At 41.3% G+C, this 10694-nt stretch overlaps 1 long non-coding RNA gene across 1 annotated transcript; it reads left to right on the forward strand.

The window, feature by feature from the left end:
* The first annotated feature begins 479 nt into the window (after positions 1-479).
* Positions 480-3248, forward strand: LOC125688389 (uncharacterized). The gene is made up of 3 exons (XR_007374706.1): positions 480-599; positions 1100-1142; positions 2068-3248. It is a non-coding gene; the product is annotated as an uncharacterized LOC125688389 (long non-coding RNA).
* Positions 3249-10694: the final 7446 nt, after the last annotated feature.

Genomic DNA, 10694 nt, shown 5'->3' on the forward strand with positions numbered 1-10694 from the left:
TGAGCTGTAGATGTCCCCATTCATTGCAGGGGAGCTGGACTAGATAGCCCCTAAAGGTCCCTTCCAACTCTAAGGACTCCATGATTCTGGGTTGGGTCCCACTGGGCTTCACGTTGCAGAGCAGCCCTGCAGCTGCTCAGCATCACAGTCATTTACTCAGTCCCCCCAGGGTGGGACTAGGGGAAAAACAGCCAACAACCAAGACAGAAGAGGAAAATAGACACCAAAACGTTATAGTAACTGCACGCATAGTTATAAAGCAATTACTCACCGTTCACCAACGAAAACACAGCACCAAACACATGCCGATGCCGCCGATGCCGCCAATGCCGCCGATGCCGCCGCCGCCGCCACACCACAGCTCACACAGCTACCGAACAACGACAGCCCTGCCCGTAGCACTATGGCGTTCGCCTGACGTCACGCGGTACGGAAAAGCCCCCGCTCGGGCCCGGCCCCGGCCCCGGCCCCGGCCCCGCTGCTGCTGCCCGTCACGGCGGCGGCTCCGCTCTGCTCAGCGGCCCGGCCTGGCAACGGGAGCGGTCTTACAACTCAGCAGCAGTTCTCCTGCAGGAGCTGGCAGCACGTGGCTTGGACAGGTACGCTCTTGGCTGGGTAAGGAACTGGCTGGAGGAGCGGGCCCAGAGAGAGGTGGTGAATGGAGTCAAATCCAGCTGGCGACCTGTCACGAGTGGTGTTCCCTGGGGGTCGGTGCTGGGCCTTCAGTATTTTTATTGATGACCTGGCAGCAAAGCTGGTGAGGGGTCTGGAGCACAGGCCTTATGAGGAGCAGCTGAAGGAGCTGGGATTGTTCAGTCTGGAGAAGAGGAGGCTCAGGGGAGACCTCATTGCTCTCTATAACTGCCTGAAGGGAGGCTGTAGTGAGCTGGGAGTCAACCTCTTCTGTCATGTAACTGATGATAGAACTAGAGGGAATGGCTTCAAGCTGTGCCAGGGGAGATTTAGGCTGAATGTTAGGAAATACTACTTCTCTGAAAGAGTGGTCAGGCACCGGAATGGGCTGCCCAGGGAGGGGGTGGAGTCACCGACCCTAGCTAAGCGTGTATTGCTAATTAACTTCTCACATTTGCTCATTCAGCACTTGGCCATTATTCCTGGACACCTGCTGTCCTGGGATAGAGGTAAGTTTGAAGGAAAAAAGTAGGGGAGCATCACTTGCATTCCTCCTAATCCAAAAGAGGGACAGTTTGACCTCATGTCAGAGGCCCCTTAAGTTGTTCTTTTGCTGAGGGCCTCTTGGCAAAACAGAATAGTCTATAATACAAAAGTTACAATTTTGGTACTTATTAAGTATTTCATCTTATCTACTAAGTGTGCATAAATGTGGAATAATAAGCCACTTTCTTCCAGAGAGGCTGTGGATGCCCCGTCCCTGGAGGTGTTCAAGGCCAGGTTGGATGGGGCCCTGGGCAGCCTGGTCTGGTATTAAATGTGGAGGTTCACAGAATCACCCAGAATCACAGAATTGTAGGGGTTGGAAGGGACCTCCAGAGATCATCGAGTCCAACGCCCCTGGAGGTGTTCAAGGAACATTTGGATTTTGTGTTGAGGGACATGGTCAATGAGAACTATTAATGAGAACTATTGGTGACAGTTGGATGGTTGGACTGGATGATCTTGTAGGTCTTTTCCAACCTTGGTTGTTCTATGATTCTGTGAACTGAACCTCAGTGTGCTACTAACTCTTTTTTTACTGAAACTGGAACATTCTCCTTGTAGAGATGTGCAGAGATGTGTTGAAAGACTTTGAAGTTTATAGACAAAGTAGTGTACGGTTTTCCTTGAGTAAATAACTGGACCATCACAGAACAATCAGTCCCTAATTCTTGATGCGCTTTCTGTGGGTGTTGGCAACTCAGCGTGTAATAACCAAAGTGAAACAGAAACAAAAGTGTGGGATATAGTTCCTCAGATACACTAAAATGAATTTTCCTTCATGTAATTATATTCCTACAAAAGTAGTATACATTGGATTATATATTTTAATCAACACTGTCATTCTGGACTTTGTAGTTATAGGATGTGTCTTATTTCATAGAATCACAGAATCGCAGAATCGCAGAATCATTTGAGTTGGAATGGACTGCTAAGACCATCTGGTCCAACTGCCCTGCGGTGAACAGGGACACCTACAGCTCCATCAGGCGCTCAGAGCTCCTTCCAGCCTGACCTTGGGTGTCTGCAGTGATGGGGGATCCACCACCTCTTTGGGCAGTCTGTGCCACTGCCTCACCACTCTTATTGTAAAAAAAACTTCTTTTAAAAAAAACACTGGCTTGGGTTAGTACAGTTAAGGTAGATTGTTTAAATACAATGCAGTGATAGCCTCCAGGTTCTCCTGCAACTCCACTGATGCTTCTTAATATTTCCACTACAGCTGTACTGGAATTTTTGATACCCACATATAGTGACCAGAGTCTAAAGTTCCAAGTGTACAAATTACTTCTTTGAATTAATCCATTTGAAAGAAAACATCTTCCCTTAATTTGCCAGAAAACTTAGCTGTTTTGAAGCATCTGAAATGTTTAGTGCTAATTTCTGCTATGTAATTCTTAAATCCTTCCTCTCCTGCCCTGCAGGATGTCATGAGAACACCTGCTTTGTTAGCTAGGATCGCCTGTTTCGCATACACTGTCTCAGCTGTCAAAATGATGAAAAGTAAATCCTTCTGCTGAGGTTCATAAGAAAAACATAGCGTTTCAGGCATGAAAGAGCTTTTTGATTTACATCAGGTTTTTAATTATTGCAATATTTTAAAAAGATAGAGATGGTAAGCAAACAAAATCAGTCTGTCCAGAAGTTATGGGAAAAAAAAAATACTCTGCTTTGGATGTCGTATACTCTGTTCATTTAAGCAATAGCATAACTGAGTCTCTACAAATAAATAAATAAATAAATAAAGTTTTGTGGTTTGTTGGGTGTTTTATTTATTTCTTTATTGGTTTAATCTAATGAAAAATACTGTTGCTGACCTGTGATATCTTTTTACTGTCAATTGCACATGATAGCACTGGATGGATAATCACAAAGCAATTAGTGTACAGTAGAAAAGAATGCATCCAAAGATTTCAAATCATAAAAATAAATTGTTCTAAAGGCTTAAATAATACTGCTACTTTTCTTTGAGTAAATATAATGGTGCTTTAATTGTACTATTTGCAAAAATGTTTTGTGGTACCTTGTGCCTTTCTAATATCTGACTGTATTCATATACTGCCTGAGCAATTCTAAGCAATGTCTTCAAACAGTTCACTGTTCTATTTTTCCACTGATTCGAGTATCCCCATTATCATGAGCTGCAGTTGCAGAGGTTTATAATGTCTGTGTTACTGTGCATGTTCTTTCTGGCTATGCCATCTCTATTCTAGGGCTCTATATGATCTGAGTTGCACAAAAACCCTCTGAGGTCACCAGGATTTAAGGGTAGGAATTAACAAGCTCTCAAGTGTTCCTGAATTGAGAAAGACTGATATAGGGAGATCATTTTCTGAGGCAAGCAAACTTATTCTGGTGGACAAGAGGACTGCACACCTGGATGTTTTTCTTTGTATATGCCAGCACATGTATTTCATATGACCAAAATGGCAATTATCCCTGTCACAGAATGAGGCTTTGCATGTGTGACAAGATGATCCCATCGCATGTGTGATGAGATGATCCCATTGCCTGTACTGTGTACTGTGGGTGACAGATGTTGTGTTTTGTTTGCGTCAGAGAGTGCTTTTGGTCACGTAATGAGGAAGGACTGTGATTTGTTTTGGTGGGTCAGAACACAGATACTCCATCACCAGTTTATGCTCTGTTGGAGTATGCTAAGAATATACCATTTGTGATTTAAATGAGCTCATTTTAATGTGCAGTGAAGCATGATTCATGTTTCCTTACACAATTTTGTTAGCCTTTTCAGTTTTTGTATTTATCTGTTGTTTTTCCTTTTCAGTGTATCCGCCATTAGTAATAAGGATGAAGGGCTGTGATTCTTGCCTAATAGGAAGAAAAATAAGAAAAATAAACTTGTTTCAATGCCAGGAGCATTTTTGTTTTGAGCAAAACCAAACCAAACAATAATGGGACATGTAACAAGAACAGTATTTCATACTACATAGCATAAAATGAATTGTAATTACTTTTACACTAAAGTTACATGTATCAACTGGGCTCTTACTCTTCTGAAATGTAGCACTGTTCCATGCAAACAGCTGACCCTTAAACCTGCAGATCAGTGGATTTAAAGCTACGACTGTAAATCTTTGGACCACCAAAGCATAAATTGATAAATTTGGCCATAATTGTAATTTGTGTGTTGAAAAATTGTAAAATGAAACATAATCATAAGCGGAATCATTTCTGTCTTTTAAACAACCTTTACTTAGCAATGAATCACACTTCTTTCTAAACCTTGGTTCAATTGCTCCAAGTAAAATTTAGTTGTTCATTTCAAGTTTGTGTAGCAGAGAAAGGGATAAATTCCACAGCTGAAGGTGTACCTTTCCACAGCAAAGGTAGCATTTCTTTGGCAGCAGAAAGTAATTTTTGTTTGGCCAAAAGGAATGCTTACATTTGCACAGACATTTGGATTATTGGAAGCAGCCCTAACAGAAGTGAATGAATGGACAACATGCAGGTGAGGTTTGAATGCGTATCAAATGGCTCTGAAATGTGTAAAATGATTGGCCTCCGATAGGATGCAGTCCCATATTGCATCCATTTAGCTTTCTGTAGTGATGAGTCATTTGGACCCATGTGTGTAAAATTGAGATTTGAGTATTTACAGTGATATCACCACAACAGTTCAGAGCAACCCAGTGTTTTAAACTGAGGCTTTTTCTTTTTCTTTTTCTTTTTCTTTTTCTTTTTCTTTTTTTTTTCTTTTTCTTTTCTTTTTTCTTTTTTCTTTCTTCTTTTTTCTTCTTTCTTCTTTCTTTTTTCTTTTGTCTTTTCTCCTGGCAGATATCAGGAAGGTTTAAAAATGCTGGCAAGCCTGGAGGGAAAATATTTAATCCTTAAGCAAATGAGATTTTAGTACCATCAGCTACTGACAGAGAAACCCCAAATTAGTATATATTTTATTTATAATGATATCATATACAATTGGTTTATAAAGACAGATAGTATATCACAAATGTGTGTGAGCAACAACAGAAAGTTTTAAATATTTAATATGTATAAATTACTGCATTATTTTTATTCCAAACCAATTTCTGACTGAATGTATATGTTTACTCTTGGATGAGATAAACTGTGACCTAAAGGTGTCTTTAAAAATATAAAGTTATCTAAAATGATAGTCACCAATGAAAAGATCATTATAGATTTTAACATCGGAGGCAACCTGGGCTGCAATGACCATACCAGTTCACAGAATCCCTCTCCCTCGGCCCCGGGATTCGGCGACGATCGGGGCACGGCGGCTCTAACACCCGGCCCCCTCTCCCGCGGCGCCGGGCCACCTGCCCGCCGGAAGCCCTTCCCGGCCGTCCCGGAACCGGTCGCGGCGCAGCGCCGCGGAGGAAATGCGCCCGACGGGGGCCAGACGCCGGCCGGGCGGCGATCCCCGGCCCGCCCGCCCGCCCCGGCATTATTTTTATTCCAAACCAATGTCATTTTAAAACATTATTGAGGCCCATTCAAGAATTTCAGGTTGGGGCATTTTGAAGTTTGTCAGAAAAACATTATTAAGTGGAAGTTCATGGAAGTCCATTGAACTCAAGTTGGTTTCACCTCTCCATTATCTCCTCTTCTATTGGAAAGGTAAGATATGTTAAATCAGTTCAATTTCAGCTTGAAAATATCAGCTCTAATATGTGTTTTCTCCCATTCTGCTTCTTCTCCCTCTTCTATGAGCTTTAATTTTGAATGGTATCTTTTTATCACAGAGACTCAAGTTTGAATATTACTTGTAATAATTTATATTTTTTCTTCTGGTCTCACGTGAGTCAGTTATCACAGACAAGTGTTGCAAAACAAAAGTAAATCCCATTCTTCAAGTCCTGAGAGAGTTGTTACTTAGAACATCTTCTTGGAATTTGAAAAGGGTTTGTTCAGCGTTAAGATGAGAAGGTGAAGGGAAGATCTTGTTGCTTTCTGCAGCTACTCATGGGAGGATGTCAGGGAGATGGAGGCTGCAATAAGGGAAATCCTGACCAGATATTGTAGAAGATCTTTTAATCACGAGGGGGATCAAAGAGTGACACAGATAATCTGAAGAAGCTGAGGATGCTCAAAACATGGAGCAAGGCCCCTGGGCTCATTGAACTGGCTGACCCTGCTCAAAGAGGGCTGTGTGCAGAATCACAGAATCATAGGGGTTGGAAGAGGCCTCCAGAGATCATCGAGTCCAACTCCCCTGCCAGCAGGTTCCCTACACCAGGTCGCACAGGTAGATATCCAGGTGGGTCTTGAATGTCTCCAGAAAAGGAGACTCCACAGCCTCCCTGGGCAGCCTGTTCCAGTGCTCCGTCACCTCACCAGAAAGAAGTTCTTGTGCACATTTGTGCGGAACTTCCTATGCTGCAGCTTATGTCCGTTTCCCCTTGTCCTGTCTCCACACACTGCTGAAAGGACACTGTCTGCCTCACCACTCTGCCCCCCACACCTTAGATATTTATAGACCTGTATCAGGTCCCCTCTCAGTCTTCTTTTCTCAAAGCTAAACAGACCCAGTTCACTCAGCCTTTCCTCATAGGAGAGATGCTCCAGGTCCTTCACCATCTTTGTGGCCCTCCGCTGGACTCTTTCCAAGAGATCCCTGTCTTTTTTGTACTGCAGAGCCCAGAACTGGATGCAGTACTCCAGATGAGGCCTTACCAGGGCAGAGTAGAGGGGGAGGATCACCTCCCTCAACCTGCTGGCCATGCTCTTTTTGGTGTACCCCAGTAAGCCATTGGCCTTTTTGGCCACGAGGGCACACTGCTGGCTCATGGCCAACCTGTCGTCCACCAGGACACCCAGGTCCCTCTCCACAGAACTCCTCTCCAGCAGGTCATCCCTCGACCTGTATGGGTGCATGCAATTATTCCTCTCAAGATGCAAGACTCTACACTTGCTTTTTGTTAAATCTCATCTGGTTTCTTACTGCCCAGCTCTCCAGCCTGTCCAGGTCTTGCTGAACGGCAGCACAGCCTTCAGGTATGTCAGCCAATCCTCCCAAGTTCATATCATCAGCAAACTTGCTGAGGGTGGCCACTATCCCCTCATCAAGGTCATTGATGAAGATGTTGAACAAGCCAGGACCCAGCACTGACCCCTGAGGAACACCGCTTGTTACAGGCCTCCAACCGAACTCTGCACCACCAATGACGATCCTCTGTGCTCTGTACCACTGACCTCTGAGCATCCTGTCCAATTTCAACCCTTCTGGGATTCACTGAGGTGACTTGTCCAAAGCAAAACTAAATTGATAAGCTCTTTTTACTGATTTATCTATCTTCACTTCTTTTTTCTTTTCATTAAGGACAATACAATGTAACAATACAGTTTATACACAGCTGTAGCTCCTTTTCCAGCCTGAAATTCAAGCTTCTTTTCTCCATTGTTAAATATATCCAAGTTATTACCCTGTTTGTATCATAGTCTCTGTCAAGAATTCATGTGGTACAGTTCTCTCTGACATAATCCACTAGATTTATCCCACATAAAGTACAACAGGAACAAAAAAAATTCTCTCAGTTCAAAGGAATGAAGCATTCTTTCTTTTAGTTCTGAGGAAGCCTTTGATCTAATGAACTGAATTATTTGAAAATGTTTGCATAGGACAGAACCTTCCAAGTAGGAGTGGAATAGTTTGGTTTTACTGCAGATAACTGAGTTGTCATGAAGAAATGGCAGTGGAGAGAACCAGAGACTATTTTTGCCATTGCTGTTAATTACACAAGGATTGTACAAGGTTAGTGATACAAAAGGAGTGTTTTCTAAATGAACATCACAATATTTGTGACAATCATAGACAACCAATTCTAGGAATCATGAAAATTTAGCATATTTTTTTGTAAAATATAAAATGTAAGGTTCTTTGCAGTAAATTCACATTGCTACCTCTAATAACATGATAACATAAAACACATTATGTAGACTGGAATTATACAGGAGCAGCAGAATGAAATAAAAGGCTTGAGGATTAGAATGAATAAGGAAGAAAACAAATTAGCTGGTATAGCAAAATGAGTTCTTCAGATTCTGCTTGGCTCCCTGGAAACTACTGCAAAAAAAAAAAAAAAATATATATATATATACATATATGTATATATGGACTTAGGGAGAGCAGCAAGAATGCGTGTGTTTCAGGCATACATATCTTAGCAACTGTGAATTTTAGGGGAGAAATATTTGGCTGGATCAAAGGAGCAGTGAGTTTTGAATATTTAAAATATTTTTTTTCACGATAGAAGATTTAAATTATTCATTTCAAAAAAGCCATACCATACTGGTAAACTGTGATGGGCTGAATCAGTAATGAAAGAAAAGTAATTTTCTTTGCTCGAATGTCATCATCTAAAATATGTTGTTGAAGGTAATAAGCACAAACCTATTAAGAACTGAGGGAATACATGAAAAGCTTTATTTCAGGGCAGAGGAAATTCCCTCTCTTACCTGCTAATCTTGCTGTGTTGTTACAACCTGGGAGGACACTTAGCCCCTCTGAATATATTCTGTGGGGGAATATTACTTAAGTAACAGATACTAGACTTGTTTATTCCAGTGAAAGTGAGCATGTGCGAGGTAGCTAGCTCTGAGAGTAAGAACAACAACACCTAGAATAATTGTTGTAATATTACTGCTTGTAGAGCAAAACTATTGCTAGAAATGTAACCATTTTCTATAAGGGTAATGCTTTGGTTTCATTCTCTTGTAGATTGCTACATTAAAAATTATTTTAAGGGGCTGAGTTGGAGGGGAGGGGGAGGAAAGAGCAGGGGAATAATCAACCTTGCAGATAGCTGAGGGAGAGTAGCCTATACTCAAACAACAGCAGGAATTTCAGCAGACCTTCTTATAAAAGCTGTGCATCTTGAAGGATGCTACTGAGGTCCTGTAATAATATAAATCTTAAAGAAAAAGCTCATGTATGTGTACTTGTGGGTGATCCTAAACCAAGTTACTATTCATAGGAGAATACAGCACCACTCTTGTAGCTGAGCCTTGAAAATAATTTCATCTGCTCTTTTTTTTTCTCCTACATTTTAATTCTGATGTATTATTTTTTATAGACCTCATGGAATCCCCAACAGCATCTTTACTTGAGCAATTTTATGTTCAACTTTGTTACTGCTGTTAAGCGTGATAGTGGGACTTCAGCTAGCAATTAATTACTCAGTACCTGAAGTCTGTGCAAGTAGAGTGTGTTTTAGAAAGCCATTTACAGTGGTCAGTTCAATTTTGATTCTGTAAGCAGATACCTAGTTCCAGAAGATTCCAACTGCATTTTATATCTTTGCAAGAGGCTGGAGGGAGAAGAGAGGGTAGCTGAATCCCCGTCTATCATGTCAGATCTGTGAAGGATTTGCTTTCTTGTGTCTCAGACAGCTGCTACTTCCAGTCTTTGGAAAATTCCAAATTGCAGGATATGACCTTTCTTGTTAGAGGATTTATTGAAGACATTCTGACATGCCATTGTTCACAAAATTGTGATGCCTTTGATAACAAAATGTACCTTTTTATACCACCGTGTGGCCCTTCCAACTCTGCAGTTGTGCAGTGGGAGAGTACTTTAAGGCAAATTTTCTAACAAATCCCCCAAAAGAATTTTACTGCCTGGACAGCACTGTACGTTGGATATTTTTCAGTTGTAATATTTTTGTCCTTCTCAGATCTGATCTTAAGTCTCCAGTATACAACAGTCCTTTGAAAAGGGAAGGAATACATCCAGGACATGACCAGACATTTTCTTTGTTAGATGATTTTGCTACTGTCAAGAGCAGATTACCTAAAACAGATAGCTGCCTCACTGAGAAACACTATAGTGACAAGCTGCTTTAATTGTGTTTTGGAAGACAAATATAGAGTCTGTCAACCTGTTTTGAAGAGCTTCCTAGAGAGATATTTCAAACAGTTGGTTGTGGGAATTTAATCTCTGTTTTCACATCTAAAAGCTGTAAATCCCGGACACAAAGCCACAGAGAATGAGACATGAAGTATGAACAACACTTCAAATTATGAAGTTGAATTTTCCACATTACTCAGAAAATAGTAATTTTCTTTCATGGTCATTTCAAGGAACATATGTAAATATTGTTTAATCCTTCAGTTTCTGCTTTGATTATTGGTAAAATGAACATTAAAAGAGTCTTTCAAATGTTAGTCCTACTTTCTTCCCTACACATTTTACAGGTCGTCTCAAGTTATAGTCAGGATAACACTTTGAGATTTCCAATTTCTTAGCCTTATAGAATCATCAAATCATAGAATCACTCAGGTTGAAAAAGACCTTAAAGATCATCGAGTCAAACCATGACCTAACCATACCACCCTAACTAACAACCCTCTGCTAAATCATGTCCCTGAGCACCACACTGAAACAGAATTTAAACACATTCAGGGATGGTGATTCAACCACCTCCCTGGGAAGTCTATTCCAGTGTTTAACAACCCTTTCTGTAAAGAAGTGTTTCCTAATATTCAACCTAAACTTACCATGGCACAACTTGAGGCCATTTCTCCTCGTCCTGTCACCTGTC

The sequence above is a fragment of the Lagopus muta genome, chromosome 1, assembly GCF_023343835.1.
Source record: "Lagopus muta isolate bLagMut1 chromosome 1, bLagMut1 primary, whole genome shotgun sequence".
NCBI lineage: Eukaryota > Metazoa > Chordata > Aves > Galliformes > Phasianidae > Lagopus > Lagopus muta.